Genomic DNA, 19,293 nt, shown 5'->3' on the forward strand with positions numbered 1-19,293 from the left:
TAAATACTCACTACCTTAGTTAACCTCTCCATTTTCTGACATTGACATTTTGACAATCACAAGGTAGTGGTTTTTCTCTTCCATTTTATTTTTTTACGAGAGGGAAGCCAGTAGTTTTTCATTTTGATAACCGCTGATCTTCATAACCTCAATCTAAATCACTGTTAATACAACTGTCTTCCACAAGCTAATAGGTTAGCCACTGTGGTCCTCAGATAACGTCAACTGGCCATTGAAGCAGTGCAAGACGACTACAGCAGAGGAGCCAGGCTTGAGGCCAAGAACCTATCATCCTTTTACTGTCCTTCATTTAACTGAGGCGTGCCGAGTATCTTATGAAGATTCATATCCATAAATCCTTCCACATTTTTCCCTCACTAAGATGGAGACACATGTTTAATAACCCTTGGCAAGTCCTGACTTCGAAGCCACAGCCCAAAGGGTGCAATGGAAGACCTCATCAGTTTCACCAGAAATACGTCAAAATGAAAATATTTCCCCTTTTGTAAACAAGGCCTGTTGTTCATTGCGAGCGATGCCATATGGAACTCCCGGTACCGTAGCCACTGAGTTAAAATAACACATTTTCAGGCCAAAAGAAGAAAATGGAGAAAGAGAGGAACACTCAGACCATATTTATGCTCTACATGCCGAGTTGAAAATTGTCGGTTTCCCAGCAGTCATCGCAAACCTCATTCAAACCGTTCACTCGGAAAAATAGGCTTGCTGGTGACCAGGCGAAGCAAGAGGAATCCTGGGAAAGTGGTTAGCGAGTGTGGTATTGGCTATCGATCCTACAGAAGACGTGTGGAGTTTGTGTTGGGGGATTCACCCCAGGGACTCGTGGTTTGGTGGGGGAAATGACGCTAAACGATCCAGACGCTCGCAGACAATGAGCTCCAGCTAGCCAACGTCTGAATCATGTGTTTGTGCAACTTTGACTACCGACTGACTTCTTGACCATGGTGGGGAGTTAGAAAATAGAAAATGAATAAAAGGGCAAGAAGAACAAAATACATGACTTTATGAAAGAAGGGTATTTCTGAATGTGTCGGCTGGCTGGCTAGCCTCAACTTTTACCTCATCAAAGAAGAAAATAGAATGACTCATCTTTCCAAGGTTAGCTAAATAATGGTTTTCTATACTGAGCAGGGAAGTGATGTTTAAATGTCAATTGTTGAACTACACTGAACTGGATATCACAACAAATAGTTCACTCCAAATTAGTCTCTCACACTGAACATAACTATGCCTTTGACCCTGTATTTGAGTTGCAGCTGTTCTATGCAAGGTTGGATGTAATGGAATATCACAACACATCAACTGATATAAAAATTATGCTACTGTATAAACCAGGGGCGCCACTTTGGTTTAAAAAAAGTAGGGGGGTCAATTATTTTATTTGTATTTATTTTTTGTTATCCAGCCGGATAAACACTCAAACAGCCTACCCAACCGTCCGGAAACGTCCACATGGTCCTAAAGCACAACTTTGCCTCGTTTTGTATCACATTCCAATGATAAAACTGGGGGGGGGGGGAATTAATGCAATTTCAGAATGTGTACGACCCCCCCCGTTACCATGTGAAAGTTGTGCCACTGGTATAAACTATACTGAGGACATGTACTTGGAATGTCAAATGTTTGGCTTCAATTACATTATTCACAGTTGTTAGCACTACAGCAACATTAACAAAACGTCTTCATTACCAATTTATCTTCAACTAATTGTATTGTCCTAGGCTAAGGCAACAAACTGCAACCAAATAAAAGTAAGTGCAGAGACAAGACAAGCATTGCTCTGCAGTTCAATGACGTGGGGAATATTTTCCCATAAAGAAAATGATGCTTCATCTCCATTTCAGAGTAGAGACGATATGATAATATTATAAACGAAACAAAAATCGAAATGAATTTCAGAGTGAAGGCAGGCTTCTGACAAGACAAGAGTTTAGGCAGAAGACGAAGTAAGTATGTGAAGAGAGAGAGGAATGAGAAACAAGAAAGACGAGACTGTTTGACAGAGATAAATTCTACTTATTCTGAGCCACTGGAAGGTTCCAAAGCAAAAATAATAGGGCCATTTGCTGGATGGAAGGTTGCCAGGTTCCTGCTCCGTTGCTTAGCAGATGCAGGGCTTGGGTTCCATTCAAATGGCTGCTTTTTCCTCTGCCAATCTGGCAGACTTTTCAACGCGACCCACCGTCTTTCACTCCCCTGATATTTGACAGTAAGACCGGGTGCATCTCAGTAGATTCAAGGAGCTTCTGTTACAGAACAATCAATACATCTATTATTGGTTTATGACACTCAAACGACACTTTAAGTCCTCACCATATGATTGGTGGGGTTGTACTTTTTTCATAACTGTTGTGTAGATAATCTGCACATGTGTTTTACATAACCTTCATGATTATTGAATGGTTATATTACTCAAAGAGATGACCTGGAGAAATGGATTGAAAATACCAGGTTATTGACTTAATCCATTCTGCCCAAAGAACTGAATTCAATCAGAATGTACCTCAAACTATTGATAACAGAAATAATATTGTTTTTGAATTGTAATGTGGCAGTTGTTAGGTCCAAGCCCCCCATTTCCTTCCCACGGGACTAAAAAACACACACATACCAAAGCCTTGTTTTGAAGGGGCAATGATCCAACCCAATCGATATCCCGGCCACTGTGTGATTCTGTGCTTTATTTTGTCTCCGGCCATTAGCTCAGTCTCTGGCTGACAGCGGTAACACTGGGTTTTAATAGCCTTCTCCGACAGCGCATAATGGATGATGCCTCATGTTGCTGGGCCAAAGTCAACCTAGGGATCATTTTGTGCCAGTGATCCAGTAAATCCACAACCGGCTGATTTTAATACAGCCCATAACATGACACTGGTGTAGAAAAAAAGTTTTAAAGGCAATCTTTGAGCAGAAGATTATGTAACATTTTATTTTATTTTCAGTCTTGTGCCTCAAAGTGGTGATATTGTGTTTAAGCAGCAGTGGAGGTGTAGTAGAATGATGATGATGATGATGAAGAACAGCATCAGTACAATATTTTGGATGAGTTGTTGCATTGCACATCTTGGTACAACATTTTACTGCAATTAAAGTGTTTGTATCCCCAAGCTTAAGGCCTGCCATTGAGAGGAATGGTGGTCACACATCTGTGGGTCTTGGGTCTGGGTGCTTGAGTTAAACATACTTTCCAGCTGGGCACAAAAATGGCACCACAAACAGCTAAATAGTGTAGTGTCTCCCAGAAATGCTTTGCAGAATGGTTGGTTGGTAGACCACAGATCTGAGAGTTGGAAATACAAATTCAGTTTCTGTTCCTGCCAATCAAAACAATGTGGAATTTTCCCTACACTGAAGTTTTGAGAAGTACCTACATAGCGCATACAACTAAGACAAGGCTGTCATTTAAAACACAGGTGTGTTGGTTTACAATAGAACATGCCTTGAAATCTCACTATTATATTTGAATGGTGAATGGAGGTCTATCAATTTTATAGTATTATATTTCAGTGCTCATGTATTGCTAAGCTGTAAATTGAACGATCATATCCAAGATTGGGTAAATAAAGTAAATGATTATTCCAATTCTCTGGCTGTTTAATCACACTTTCTCTGCACAGAGAAACCATGTCCACAGTCAAAGTGTTTCTAAAACAATGCTCACTAGAGCCAGTAGGACACCGACAGAGATGTGTATTTGATATCCCTGTTGTAAAATGAGTTAACCCACCTTACTGTCCGTTGGAAACAGCATTGGCTGCTGGTAGGGCCTGAGTTGAGGGATTCAACAGACATGACTGTTCAGATGCTCCGGACCATAGGAGAGAGAGAGTGGATCCTCCCAGGGAGTGTCACGCTTCCACTTTTTTTGGTGGGCAGCTGAACACTGTATACTGGAAACACTCGGTTTGTTATTTGAACTAAAACATAAACCATCTTTGTTAAATAACAAACTTGTTTTTGCATGGACTTTTTGCATGGACTCCACGACACGGTTCGTTTTTAACAGCTACCACCGCTATTTCTTGTCCCAGAATCCTGCTTAAGTGACAGGTTAAAGTATGCTTGAAAGAGCCGCTAACCTAGCTATGCTACTAACGTTAGCCATCAAGTTAACAAAGTTAGTCCCAGATGAGTTTTCCAATGGCCCTCTGTCTTGTTCCAGCACTGTAGGAGCTGTATCTACTACGCTTTGTTTCGGGACAAACTGAATCACTCAGAGATCCAATGTGGCAATTGTTTGCTTGCCAAGGATTATAGGCTTCAGGTGGCTTCCTTGATCACGCAGGTAGCCAGCCTACATAAGAAACTGGAGGAAAAGCTGAGCGGAATGTTTACCTTTTCTAAGCCGGTGGCTGGACGGCAGTCGTTCATGTTGGATGCATCTCCATCTTGTCATTTGTTGTTATCCGACTGGCCGGTGTTGCCCGGGGTTCATTCGCCAGCGGAGCCTCTCCTCTCCCATCTGATAGCAGAGTTGACGGAGCACAGCAAGAGAAGCATAGCAATCAATGATGGTCACATGTCACGAGCCGTGGACGCCGAAGACAGCGGCCTACCACAAAGTAGTCTACACTCCCAATGAGAGGCCCGGAGTGGATACAAACAATGAATAGTTTTGCCGCCCTGGAGCCTGATCATCCTGCACCTTCGTCGCTGGGGGTACCTGTGTCTGTGGCCGCTGTGCCTACTCCTTCCCCTACGATTTCGAAGTCGACTTTGGCAACCTTTCCGTCTTCTCCATCTGCCGGAGGCCTGCACCATCCTGAAGCATGGGAGTCGGTGGATTGTTTCTGGTGCAAAAACAATGTCCTATCCCGGAGCTTGAGTAAATGATATTACTACGCTGGTCCCGAATGTACTACGCCACGACATGGCCATCGATTCTATCGTAGTCCATGTGGATTTTAAGGACATTATGAAGGGCAGCTCTGAACAGTTGAAACTGGATTTCAAGTGCTGATTGACTCTCTGCTAGACACTAATAAAATACCCATTATATCCACCCATATTTGGGTTCATTTGGGTTCCTGGATCCTTTCACAGCCTTATAAAGCTGCGTTGAGACAATGACTTATCAATTATCCAAGCCCAGCTCCATTAATCCCTACCATTGTGTCGCTGAGTCATCATAATGCTTTAGCAAATGTACATTATACCAGGGGCATTGGAATGGGTAAGGGCATTGGTAGACACATTGGTAGGGGCATTGGTAGACACAATGTAAGTAAAGTATGTCCCTCTAAGTGCCCTGAATGCCTCTGCTGATCCTACAGCTATTGTAAACAGCAATCATGTGTCTATGAACCAGATTTACGGTGAGGCGGTGTTCCCTAGTAGGAAGTCCACTGTGTGCAGCTCACCCTGCACTAACATAAATAACATGAGAATATCTAAATTCAGCAAAAAGAAACGTCCTCTCACGGTCAACTGCGTTTATTTTCAGCAAACTTAACGTGTAAATATTTGTTTGAACATGACAAGATTTAACTGAGACGTAAAATGAACAAGTTCCACAGACATGTGACTAACAGAAATGTAATAATGTGTTGAGGGCTTGTAGGCCTGTTACAACAGGCCTACGAGCCATCAGTCCAGCCTCTCTCAGCCTATTGCGGACAGTCTGAGCACCGATGTAGGGATTGTGTGTTCCTGGTGTAACTCTGGCAGTTGTTGTTGCCATCCTGTACCTGTTCCGCAGGTGTGATGTTCGGATGTACTGATCATGTGCAGGTGTTGTTACATGTGGTCTGCCACTGCGAGGATGATCAGCTGTCCGTTCCTATCTCCTTGTAGCGCTGTCTTAGGCATCTCACAGTACGGACATTGCAATTTATTGCCCTGGCCACAGTCCTCATGCCGCCTTGCAGCATGCCCAAGGCACGTTCACGCAGATGAGCAGGGACCCTGTGCATCTTTCTTTTGGTGTTTTTCAGAGTCAGTAGAAAGGCCTCTTTAGTGTCCTAAGTTTTCATAACTGTGACCTTAATTGCCTACTGTCTGTAAGCTGTTAGTGTCTTAACGACCGTTCCACAGGTGCTTGTTCATTAATTGTTTATGGTTCATTGAACAAGCATGGGAAACAGTGTTTAAACATTTTACAATGAATTTTTTACGATTTATCTTTTAAAGACAGGGTCCTGAAAAAGGGATGTTTATTTTTTGCTGAGTTTACCTCTGCTAAGCTTCGCAGTAAAGCAATGAAAACAAGCAAGCATCCCAGAAAAGTGCTCAAAATAGCCCACGTTATTATATGCTGCTTAATAACTTGCTAGTAACAAATGACAATCATATTCTGACCGTCTCTGAAACGGACTTAGACAATACATTTGATGATACAGTGGTAGCAATACTGGGTTATAACATTTACAGAAAAGACAGAAATGCTAGTGGTGGAGATGTTGCTGTCAATATTCAGAACCACATTCCTGTAAAGATTAGAGAGGATCTCATGTTAAATAATGTTGATGTAATATGTCTACAGCTCCATCTGCCTCACCTAACGCCCATTCTTGTGGGAAGCTGCTATAGACCACCAATTGCAACAGTCAGTATCTGGATAACATGTGTGAAATGCTTGATCATGTATGTGATATCAACAGAGGTATATTTTCTGGTTGATTTAAATATTGAATGGCTTTTACCAAGATGCCCACTCAAGAAAATGCTTTAAACTGCAACCAGTGCCTGCAACCTGGTTCAGGTTAACAGTCAACCTACCAGGTAGTTACAAACAGCACAGGAATTAAATCATTAAAAATGTTTTTATCACATATTTACTAATGCTGCAGAAATGTGCTTGAAAGCAGTATCCAGATCCATCGGATATATTGATCACAATATAGTAGCCACATGTAATATAATACGTTTTGTAGTTGTTATCCTATGTTGTGGATGTAAAAAAATATTTGTTGGTCCGTGGTGTGTAATGCGGAGCAAACAGACGTGGCACTTGACACATTTTTGAAATTGCTTATCCCAGTTACTAATAAGCATGCATCCGTTAAGAAAATGGCTGTAAACACTGTTAAATCCCCATGGATTGATGAGGAATTTAACAATTGTATGGGTGAGGATGATGCAAAAGGAATGGCAAATAAATCTGGTTGCACAACCGATTGGCAGATGTACTGCAAATTGAGAAATCATTTGACGAAACTGAATTAAAAGAAGAGCCTACACTGTGAAACAAAGATAAATGACAAAGAATGATGGAAAAAGCTTGAGCACCTTCAACGAAAATTTTGGGGAAAAAGGCTACCCTAGCTTCATCATTCATTGAATCAGATGGCTCATTCATTACAAAACTGACTGATAATGCTAACTACTTTAATATTTTTTTAATTGGCAAGATTAGCAAATTTAGGCATGACTGGCCAACAACAAACACTGACAGTACACATCCAAGTATATCTGACCAAATTATGAAAGACTACTAATTTTGAATTCCATGAAGTGAGTGTGGAAGAGGTGAAAACAATTATTGTTGTCAATCAACAATGACAAGCCACCAGGGTCTGAAAACTTAGATGAAAAATGACTGAGGATAATAGCAGAATATATTGCCACTCCTATTTGCCATATCTTCAATTTAAGCCTACTAGAAAGTGTGTGCCCTCATGCCTGGAGGGAAGCAAAAGTCATTTGGTTACCTAAGAATAGTAAAGCCCCTTTTACTTAGTGTGTTGTGAATTCTGTAATGAATGTATTGTACTGTTTTAAAAATGGTATACCTTTCTTAATTTCGCCGGACCCCAGGAAGAGTAGCTTCTGCCTTGGCAGCAGCTAATGGGGATCCATAATATATACAAAAATACAAATAAGGGCAGTCAGGCTCTTCACCATCAGCCACTTGGTCTGGGACTCTTGCAATGGTAAGCAGGATGGTAGCGGTGCTAGATCCTTTTAAAACAACCTGGTGGATATTTGAATGGATGTGCTACTTGGCTACATTTTCACTCTCTTGCCTCTCTCTCGTTGTCGCTCTCCCCTCTCTGTTTGCATTTTTCCAGCTTTTCCTGGAGGCTTTGACCTCCTCTAAGGTTAAGTAATGGTCTCGGGGAGGGTGGGTGGGGGGTGAAAAGGAGATACATTTGCTTTGACATTCCGTTCACTCCACCAGTCCCCCCCTGTGTGTGATTTGAGAGCAGTCTATTAGGCAGACGCTTTGCTTAAACATGAGAAGAGTTATTGGACAGTGAAGCTATGACTCTGGGCCGGGGAAGCGGGAAGGATTTTGAAGAGGCAAACATCTGCAGGCTGACCCTACAAGCAAGACAAGCATTCCATTTTATAAGGCAAATAAATAGATTAATGGATGAGCCCTCCCCCAAGGGTTGTTTGATGAATTGAGGGGTGAAGACTTACATCATGTGAGGCATGTGTCTTTATGAGAAGACATCACAAACTGATAGTGAATGTAGAATTGTGGAGTGTGAGTAAATAACGCTAAGGGCAAGCATGCAGTTGGTGGGAACTCTGGTTCTTGTGACAGTCAATACTGAACACATTGTTAACAATACTTTGAAGAAAGCTTATAGGTCTTTCCTTCCTAGGTGTTTGCATCTGTCAATGTGTGACCCTGAATGGCTCTTTTGTCCATGAATAGAAAAAGAGAATGCAAGTAGATGGATATAACTATACTGAACAAAAAACATTCAACGATGTCAAGGAAATCAGTCAAATGAAATAAATACATTTGGCCATTATCTATGGATTTCACATGACTGGGCATGGGGGCACTCATGGGTGGGCCTGGGAGGGCATAGGTCCCCCACAGGGAGGCAGGCCCACCCACTGGGGAGCCAGGCCGAGTCAATCAGAAAGAGTTTTTCCCCACAAAAGGGCTTTATTACAGACAGAAATACTCCTCAGTTTCATCAGATGTCCGGGTGGCTGGTCTCAAACGATCTCACAGGTGAAGATTTTTTGTTCGGTATATAATACCACAGCCAATCATTTCCTTTCTATCCCTAGCTTCTCCCTGTTGCAGTGAGTGAATGAGGACCCAAAAGCGAACTAACTTAAACAGAGCTTCTTTAATAACCAAACATAGGTAGGCTCAGATAGACCGGCAGATTCCGACAGGACAGGACAAGGTTACAGCAAACATGACGATAGTCTGGCTCAGGCATGAAACACAACAAACAAGAATCCGACAAGGACAGGAGCAGAAACAGAGAGAGATATAGGGACCTAATCAGAGGGAAAAAGGGAACAGGTGGGAAAAGGGGTGACGAGGTGGTTAGGAGGAGACAAGGCACAGCTGGGGGAAAAGAGGGGGAGAAAAGGTAACCTAACAACGACCAGCAGAGGGAGACAGGGTGAAGGGAAAGGACAGAGACAAGACACAACATGACAGTACATGACAGTACCCCCCCACTCACCGAGCGCCTCCTGGCGCACTCGAGGAGGAAACCTGGCGGCAACGGAGGAAATCCTCGATCAGCGCACGGTCCAGCACGTCCCGAGAGGGAACCCAACTCCTCTCCTCAGGACCGTACCCCTCCCAATCTACGAGGTACTGGTGACCACGGCCCCGAGGACGCATGTCCAAAATTCTACGGACCCTGTAGATGGGTGCGCCCTCGACAAGGATGGGGGGGGGGGGGGGGAGACGAGCGGGGGCGCGAAGGACGGGCTTGATGCAGGAGACATGGAAGACCGGGTGGACGCGACGAAGGTATCGCGGAAGAAGAAGTCGAACTGCGACAGGATTAATGACCCGAGAAATACGGAACGGACCAATGAACCGCGGGGTCAACTTGCGAGAAGCCGTCTTAAGGGGAAGGTTCTGAGTGGAGAGCCAAACTCTCTGACCGCGACAATATCTAGGACTCTTAGTTCTACGCTTATTAGCAGCCCTCACAGTCTGCGTCCTATAACGGCAAAGTGCAGACCTGACCCTCTTCCAGGTGCGCTCGCAACGTTGGACAAAAGCCTGAGCGGAGGGGACGCTGGACTCGGCGAACTGAGATGAGAACAGCGGAGGCTGGTACCCGAGGCTACTCTGAAAAGGAGATAGCCCGGTCGCAGACGAAGGAAGCGAGTTGTGGGCGTATTCTGCCCAGGGGAGCTGTTCTGACCAAGACGCAGGGTTGCGAAAAGAAAGACTGCGTAAGATGCGACCAATAGTCTGATTGGCCCGTTCTGCTTGACCGTTAGACTGGGGGTGAAAGCCGGAAGAGAGACTGACGGAAGCCCCAATCAAACGGCAAAACTCCCTCCAAAATTGAGACGTGAATTGCGGACCTCTGTCCGAAACGACGTCTGACGGAAGGCCATGAATTCTGAAAACATTCTCGATGATGATTTGTGCCGTCTCTTTAGCAGAAGGAAGCTTAGCAAGGGGAATGAAATGAGCCGCCTTAGAGAACCTATCGACAACCGTAAGAATAACAGTCTTCCCCGCTGACGAAGGCAGTCCGGTGACAAAATCTAAGGCGATGTGAGACCACGGTCGAGAGGGAATAGGAAGCGGCCTGAGACGGCCGGCAGGAGGAGAGTTACCGGACTTAGTCTGCGCGCAGACCGAACAAGCAGCCACGAAACGACGCGTGTCATGCTCCCGGGTGGGCCACCAAAAACGCTGGCGAATGGAAGCAAGCGTACCCCGAACGCCAGGGTGGCCGGCTAACTTGGCAGAGTGAGCCCACTGAAGAACGGCCAGACGAGTAGGAACGGGAACGAAAAGAAGGTTCCTAGGACAAGCGCGCGGCGACGGAGTGTGAGTGAGCGCTTGCTTTACCTGCCTCTCAATTCCCCAGACAGTCAACCCGACAACACGCCCCTCAGGGAGAATCCCCTCGGGGTCAGTGGAGGCTACTGAAGAACTGAAGAGACGAGACAAAGCATCAGGCTTGGTGTTCTTAGAGCCCGGACGATAAGAAATCACGAACTCGAAACGAGCGAAAAACAGCGCCCAACGCGCCTGACGCGCATTAAGTCGTTTGGCAGAACGGATGTACTCAAGGTTCCTATGGTCAGTCCAAACGACAAAAGGAACGGTCGCCCCCTCCAACCACTGTCGCCATTCGCCTAGGGCTAACCGGATGGCGAGCAGTTCGCGGTTACCCACATCATAGTTACGTTCCGACGGCGACAGGCGATGAGAAAAATACGCGCATGGGTGGACCTTGTCGTCAGAGAGGGAGCGCTGAGAAAGAATGGCTCCCACGCCCACCTCTGACGCGTCAACCTCGACAACGAACTGTCTAGAGACGTCAGGTGTAACAAGGATAGGAGCGGATGTAAAACGATTCTTGAGGAGATCAAAAGCTCCCTGGGCGGAAACGGACCACTTAAAGCACGTCTTGACAGAAGTAAGGGCTGTGAGAGGAGCTGCCACCTGACCGAAATTACGGATGAAACGACGATAGAAGTTCGCGAAGCCGAGAAAGCGCTGCAGCTCGACGCGTGACTTAGGGATGGGCCAATCAATGACAGCTTGGACCTTAGCGGGATCCATCTTAATGCCTTCAGCGGAAATAACAGAACCGAGAAATGTGACGGAGGAGGCATGAAAAGTGCACTTCTCAGCCTTCACAAAAAGACAATTCTCTAAAAGGCGCTGGAGGACACGTCGAACGTGCTGAACATGAATCTGGAGTGACGGTGAAAAAAATCAGGATATCGTCAAGGTAAACGAAAACAAAGATGTTCAGCATGTCTCTCAGGACATCATTGACTAATGCCTGAAAGACAGCTGGAGCGTTAGCGAGGCCGAAAGGAAGAACCCGGTATTCAAAGTGCCCTAACGGAGTGTTAAACGCCGTCTTCCACTCGTCCCCCTCCCTGATGCGCACGAGATGGTAAGCGTTACGAAGGTCCAACTTAGTGAAAAACCTGTCTCCCTGCAGGATCTCGAAGGCTGAAGACATAAGAGGAAGCGGATAACGATTCTTCACTGTTATGTCATTCAGCCCTCGATAATCTATGCAGGGGCGCAGAGACCCGTCCTTCTTCTTGACAAAAAAAAACCCCGCTCCGGCGGGAGAGGAGGAGGGGACTATGGTACCCGCGTCAAGAGCTACAGACAAATAATCTTCGAGAGCCTTACGTTCGGGAGCCGACAGAGAGTATAGTCTACCCCGGGGGGGGGGGGGTGGTTCCCGGAAGGAGATCAATACTACAATCATACGACCGGTGTGGAGGAAGAGAGGTGGCCCTGGACCGACTGAACACCGTGCGCAGATCGTGATATTCCTCCGGCACCCCTGTCAAATCACCAGGCTCCTCCTGTAAAGAAGAGACAGAGGAAACAGGAGGGATAGCAGACATTAAACATTTCACATGACAAGAGACGTTCCAGGAGAGGATAGAATTACTAGACCAATTAATGGAAGGATTATGACAAACTAGCCAGGGATGGCCCAAAACAACAGGTGTAAAAGGTGAACGAAAAATTAAAAAAGAAATGGTTTCACTATGATTACCAGAAACAGTGAGGGTTAAAGGTAGCGTCTCACGCTGAATCCTGGGGAGAGGACTACCATCCAGGGCGAACAAGGCCGTGGGCTCCTTTAACTGTCTGAGAGGAATGTCATGTTCCCGAGCCCAGGTCTCGTCCATAAAACAGCCCTCCGCCCCAGAGTCTATTAAGGCACTGCAGGAAGCTGACGAACCGGTCCAGCGTAGATGGACCGACAAGGTAGTGCAGGATCTTGAAGGAGAGACAGGAGTAGTAGCGCTCACCAGTAGCCCTCCGCTTACTGATGAGCTCTGGCCTTTTACTGGACATGAAATGACAAAATGACCAGCGGAACCGCAATAGAGACAGAGGCGGTTGGTGATTCTCCGTTCCCTCTCCTTAGTCGAGATGCGGATACCTCCCAGCTGCATGGGCTCAGCACCCGAGCCGGCAGAGGAAGATGGTAGTGATGCGGAGAGGGGGGCAACGGAGAACGCGAGCTCCTTTCCACGAGCTCGGTGACGAAGATCAACCCGTCGCTCAATGCGAATAGCGAGTTCAATCAAGGAATCCACGCTGGAAGGAACCTCCCGGGAGAGAATCTCATCCTTTACCTCTGCGCGGAGACCCTCCAGAAAACGAGCGAGCAAAGCCGGCTCGTTCCAGCCACTGGAGGCAGCAAGAGTGCGAAACTCAATAGAGTAGTCTGTTATGGATCGATTACCTTGACATAGGGAAGACAGGGCCCTGGAAGCCTCCTCCCCAAAAACAGATCGATCAAAAACCCGTATCATCTCCTCCTTAAAGTCCTGATACTGGTTAGTACACTCAGCCCTTGCCTCCCAGATTGCCGTGCCCCACTCACGAGCCCGTCCAATAAGGAGAGATATGACGTAGGCGACACGAGCAGTGCTCCTGGAGTAAGTGTTGGGCTGGAGAGAAAACACAATATCACACTGGGTGAGGAACGAGCGGCATTCAGTGGGCTCCCCAGAGTAACACGGCGGGTTATTGATTCTGGGCTCCGGAGATTCGAGAGCCCTGGAAGTGGCCGGTGGATCGAGGCGGAGATGGTGAACCTGTTCTGTGAGGTTGGAGACTTGGGTGGCCAGGGTCTCAACGGCATGTCGAGCAGCAGACAATTCCTGCTCGTGTCTGCCTAGCATCGCTCCCTGGATCTCGACGGCTGAGTGGAGAGGATCCGAAGTCGCTGGGTCCATTCTTGGTCGGATTCTTCTGTTACGGTGAGTGAATGAGGACCCAAAAGCGAACTAACTTAAACAGAGCTTCTTTAATAACCAAACATAGGTAGGCTCAGATAGACCGGCAGATTCCGACAGGACAGGACAAGGTTACAGCAAACATGACGATAGTCTGGCTCAGGCATGAAACACAACAAACAAGAATCCGACAAGGACAGGAGCAGAAACAGAGAGAGATATAGGGACCTAATCAGAGGGAAAAAGGGAACAGGTGGGAAAAGGGGTGACGAGGTGGTTAGGAGGAGACAAGGCACAGCTGGGGGAAAAGAGGGGGAGAAAAGGTAACCTAACAACGACCAGCAGAGGGAGACAGGGTGAAGGGAAAGGACAGAGACAAGACACAACATGACAGTACATGACACTCCCTAGCAACATGGCAGAATGTGAAATTTCAATATCCGTTGTAGCTAAACATTTTAAACTGTGAGACGACGCTATCGCTACATACTCTTCAACTCATTGGTGTCATCCCCCTGGCGAAAGCAGTGGAGCGCACTCCTACCGTGATAACGAGATCCACAGCTCCCCTGGAACACTCTTCTACTACTGCTTTAATACTTTAAATCACATTTTATTGGTCACATACACATGGTTAGCAGATGTTATTGCGAGTGTAGTGAAATGCTTATGCTTCTAGGTCTGACAGCGCAGCAGTATCTAACAGGTAATATGTAACAATTCCACAACCAACCCTAATATCTAACAAATACCACAACAAAACCTAATATACACATTCTAGTTAAGGAATGGGATGAGAATATATAAGTATAAAATATATGGATGAGCAGTATCAGAGTGGCTAAGATGCAATAGATAGTGAAGGATACAGTATATACATGAGATGAGTAATGAGAGATATGTAAATATTCTTAAAGTGGCATTATTAATGTGACTGGTGTTCCATTTATTAAACTGGCCAATGATATCAAGGGCCTCCTGATACTGTCTGGAACAGAGTTATTCCATCATTCACTATAGCAAAGTAGAATAGAAGCTGTGTAGCGAATGATGGAATAACTCTGTTCCTTTAAATAACATTTACAAGATATAATTAACACTGTATACTCCAAATATGACACCCTTTGTTTAATACGTTTCTGATTAACCCGAGTTGATCATTTTATATGTCCCTGAATGTGCATGAAATGTAAAACCGCAGGTAATTAGATTTCAGCTACTGCTCAGCAGGCTAGTTTCCTTGGGACTGGGAGACAGTCGGAACAGACTAAAATGAAGCTTTTGTAAGCTTTGTCTGCTACTGGTGTCTTGTGAGTTGAGGCCTTCTCTCTGAAGCAAGGTTATGCACTTTTCCGTGTTCTAAAATATTTTTTTTTGCAATGCACCACTCCCCTTCTTGACATGTTCTGGCACACCTCGACCCTGGAGCTGAGCAGAGTACTAATTGGTTAGAACATTTTGGCAATGATGCACTTACGATCCAGGAAAAAGCCTGCCAAGGGACGTGACATACTGTATTATATAGAGCCAAAATATTGCAAGCACAGTGCAGATGAATAATCACAATGTCTGGCATACTTCCACACACGTTTCTAAAATATAGCACATAAAAGTTGCTTTTATGCACAAATGCATCTTAGGCACAGACTTCCACCTACGCGCACATTAGCTCATAAAGCATGAACGTCTTCGGGTACCCATTTGCTGTGTTCTTCAGCATCTTCAGATTAAGTGATGCATACTGTAGTTTTCTTCTTTGGGGATGAAAATGCAAAGCATGGTACAGTAAGTAGCCTATTATGACCTCCCTTCAGCTGTCAGGCTTGGACTTTCTCCCTCGAGCCTCATGTACATAGCTACGGATAATCTTAACTGGGTCCAACGTGTGAGGAAATTGTGGCTGTAATTTTTTTTTGCACAGATGGGTCAAATGGGGTCACGCATGGTTACTGAATCACAACGAAAATCTGATTGAAACGCAGTTTTTCTAATATTGTGCTTCTCCATAGTCTAGATTACTGCAGCAATACAGTAGCTAACATGAATGCTAACATCTTAGATGGCTGGAAGGTATCTAAAACCTATTTTCTCTCCATTCTCTTCTTCCTCTTCATCCATCTCTATTTAATCAATAGATTGGACCAGAGTGATCACTGGAGCTTAACTTTGCTATAGTGAATGATGGAATAACTCTGTTCCAGACAGTATCAGGAGGCCCTGAGGGGAACATACAGCAATTTTAATGGAGATAGGTCCAGCACATCTGTCAGTCACTGTGTGGGAGAACACGATTGGCTGTCAGCAGGCACAGTGTCAAGAGTGGTAGGGGCACCTGGGTTGTTTGCTTCCTGCTTGCTCATCATGATCACCGCATGATTGGCTTATAGATAGATTGACAGGGACCCATATTTTAAACATGTTGATGACACTCCATTGGATTGCTTGTTGAATGCATTGAGGACTTTTCTATGGAATGAAATGACAAAATTGCAACCTCTTTTACCTCAAATGCCTTGGCCTGGGATAGTGAAACTTTAGGAGGGTTTTTCAAAATTACAGCGCACTGTTACACCTAGATTGATATTGAGGATGCATAATGTATGCGTAAAAGTGGGCATCCCTAGGGTGCGCTCACACACGCACAGGGGCTGTCAACCAGCTGACATGAGGTTGCCAGATTGAACATCTCACACCTCACTGTCCTTGCGGGTATGTGAACCTGCTCATTTTCCAATTTACGTTTGTCCTCTTTTGAAAGGGCCAAGAGATTTTGGTTGCCTTTGCTGCTCCGGAGGTTAGGTTGATATACATCAGGGTCAGATGGGTTTTGCCCGTGCTGTCTCTCTCCATCTCACTCCTAGTGTACATCCGCCCACTCGCCCCATCTGCATGTCCCTAGAGTGACAAAACAAGTTAGCGGAGCAATAAATCAAACCTGGACTGCCCAATTTGGTTTCCTAATGTAATGAATAAGTGCTAAAGCATTTAACAGGCCATCATTTGCAAATGCCACTTTGAATGGGAGTATTTAAAGAACTTTGCTGATGGGAAACTACAAAATCATGTTTTATTTTTTGTGCATGCAATCACAACACAGTGAGTGGACACTCATTTATCTTTTCAAAATAACTTGAGGGAAAATCCTTTTGTGCATATTTCTGACCACGAAAGATTATTTTATTAACATTCTAGATAATGTGGATGTACTGTATATCATCTAAGAACACTTGATCAACATTTTTAATACATACGTAGTTGTGCCCAACCCACTCCAGCCTATCAGAAGACGGACTCTGAAGGGTATGGATCAATCAATTAAATCTCTATGACTCTGGCCCCAATCCCTGCAGTAGCTCCAGACTTCCCTAATCTCCCTCCACTCTCCCTTACTGCAGCACTGCACTTCCAGGATATTGTAGACAGACACAGAAGTGAGGGTGAGGGAGGGGTGATTGCCGAAGAGCAGAGCTTGTCATGAGTGGATTTATAGCTGGGGAGTGACAGCAGCGGGATGCGGGCGAATTGATGGGGGACACATAATCAGGGCCTTATCGCGGCCTGCAAAAACTGGATTGCATCCAGTGGCTAGTGATCCAGACGGATTTGGTTAATGTCCCCTCACTCCTCTCGGGCGCAGAACCAGGCAGGTCTCCCCCTCGTCCACTTCCACTTCTCCGTCTGTATCTCTTGACCTTGAGGGCCAGGTGGAGAAGCAGCTGAGGTCTCTGGGAGTGAGAGCATGTTGGCCAGGATACTCTTTCGATCTCCTCTGTGTATCAGTTGGTAGAGCATGGCGTGGGGATTGTGGGTTTGATTCCCGCTGGGGCCACCCATCCAAATGTATGCACGCTTGACTAAGTCACTTTTAATAAAAGCACCTGCTAAATGGCATAACTTATATTATTGCTCTTTCCCTCTCCCGTGCTCTGGTCCTCCTGCATTGTTGGGGTTTTCATTGCTTTCAGGAATAGGACATGGTGTAGGACTCAGACTATAGACTGCAACTACCCTGCAGATACTGTACCACTGCAATCTCCTACCACACTCTGTCCTTTGGACTTATTACAACACGACATAGGGTGAGTCATTGGCAGACATTCAACAAGAGAATCAGCATGCAGGAGCAACCGCATTCATTATCTGGTATTGTCTTGTTTTGTCTTCAGGGTTCACTGACACCACGAATGTCTATTATTACCTTCTGAAGTTATCACGGGTAGAATTCAAGCTAGATGACATGGTTCTTTTATATCTTAGAGTATCACATCTACTTATTCTGAGAGAGACTGAGCTACTACTTATCAAACATGTTTACCTTGCATGTCTCTCTGAGCATTGTTACAGAAGATGATGGTGTGCCTTTGCTGTATTTCTTCACGGAAAAAACTCCCATGACACAATGCCAAAAGCTTTTTACGAAGATAGATTTCCCCAAACGACTTCCTCAAGACGAAACCACATGTTTACAGTAGACTGGGGGAAAATAAGAAAGAGACTTCGGACAAGTCAGACTCGTAAAGAGGATCAAGTGTCCAATGTAAACACTTGGTAACCTCTTCTTTCCAAGTTTTTTTGCCGTGACTGGGATTACCCAAGCAGTGGAGGGAGTGATTCAGAACCGGAGAATGGTCTGGGCCAGGGTACTGGCACTGTGGTGTTGTGGTGTAGGGGCAAAGAGGAAATAGCTCTTGGTGACACAACATGCTGGCTATGACTGTGTCATCAATCACACAAGACATTGGCTGGCTTCATTGCTAAGTCTCACGATAGAATAGGGCAAAAAACAAATTGTTGAGACACACTGCGTTGTTTGGGAAGATGTTGCGTCGCAAACCATGCAACTACTGAATTCGACTCACAACACCTTTTTTACTTTGTTTACTTATTGTGTAAAGCACAATTAATATTTTATTTTTTATTTATTTAACCTTTATTTAACTAGGCAAGTCAGTTAAGAAAAAAAAATAGTATTTACAATGACAGTGGGTTAACTGCCTTGTTCAGGGGCAGAACGACAGATTTTTACCTTGCAAGCTCTGGGATTTGATCCAGCAACCTTTCGGTTACTGACCCAACGCTCTAAACACTAGGCTACCTGCTGCCCAATAACTCAGACTATCCAGATATTTTCAAGTCTTACAGTATTCAAATTACTATTAGCATAATTCATATATTTATTGGAGTTAGAGCACCAGTCTTGGAGTTACCTACACTAACAAGGACCACAGTATTTGGCTGTGGACTGACTAACAAAGATCTATAGAGGACAAGAAATACACTGCTCCAAAAAATAAAGGGAACACTTAAACAACACAATGTAACTCCAAGTCAATCACACTTCTGTGAAATCAAACCAATTAGGAAGCAACAGTGATTGACAATAAATTTCACATGCTGTTGTGCAAATGTAATAGACAACAGGTGGAAATTATAGGCAATTAGCAAGACACCCTCAATAAAGTAGTGGTTCTGCAGGTGGGGACCACAGACCACTTCTCAGTTCCTATGCTGATGTTTTGGTCACTTCTGAATGTTGGCGGTGCTTTCATTCTAGTGGTAGCATGAGACGGAGTCCACAACCCACACAAGTGGCTCAGGTAGTGCAGCTCATCCAGGATGGGACATCAATGCGAGCTGTGGCAAGAA

The sequence above is a fragment of the Oncorhynchus mykiss genome, chromosome 9 (genome assembly GCF_057628025.1).
Source record: "Oncorhynchus mykiss isolate SJ-2025 chromosome 9, ASM5762802v1, whole genome shotgun sequence".
Taxonomy (NCBI): Eukaryota; Metazoa; Chordata; class Actinopteri; order Salmoniformes; family Salmonidae; genus Oncorhynchus; species Oncorhynchus mykiss.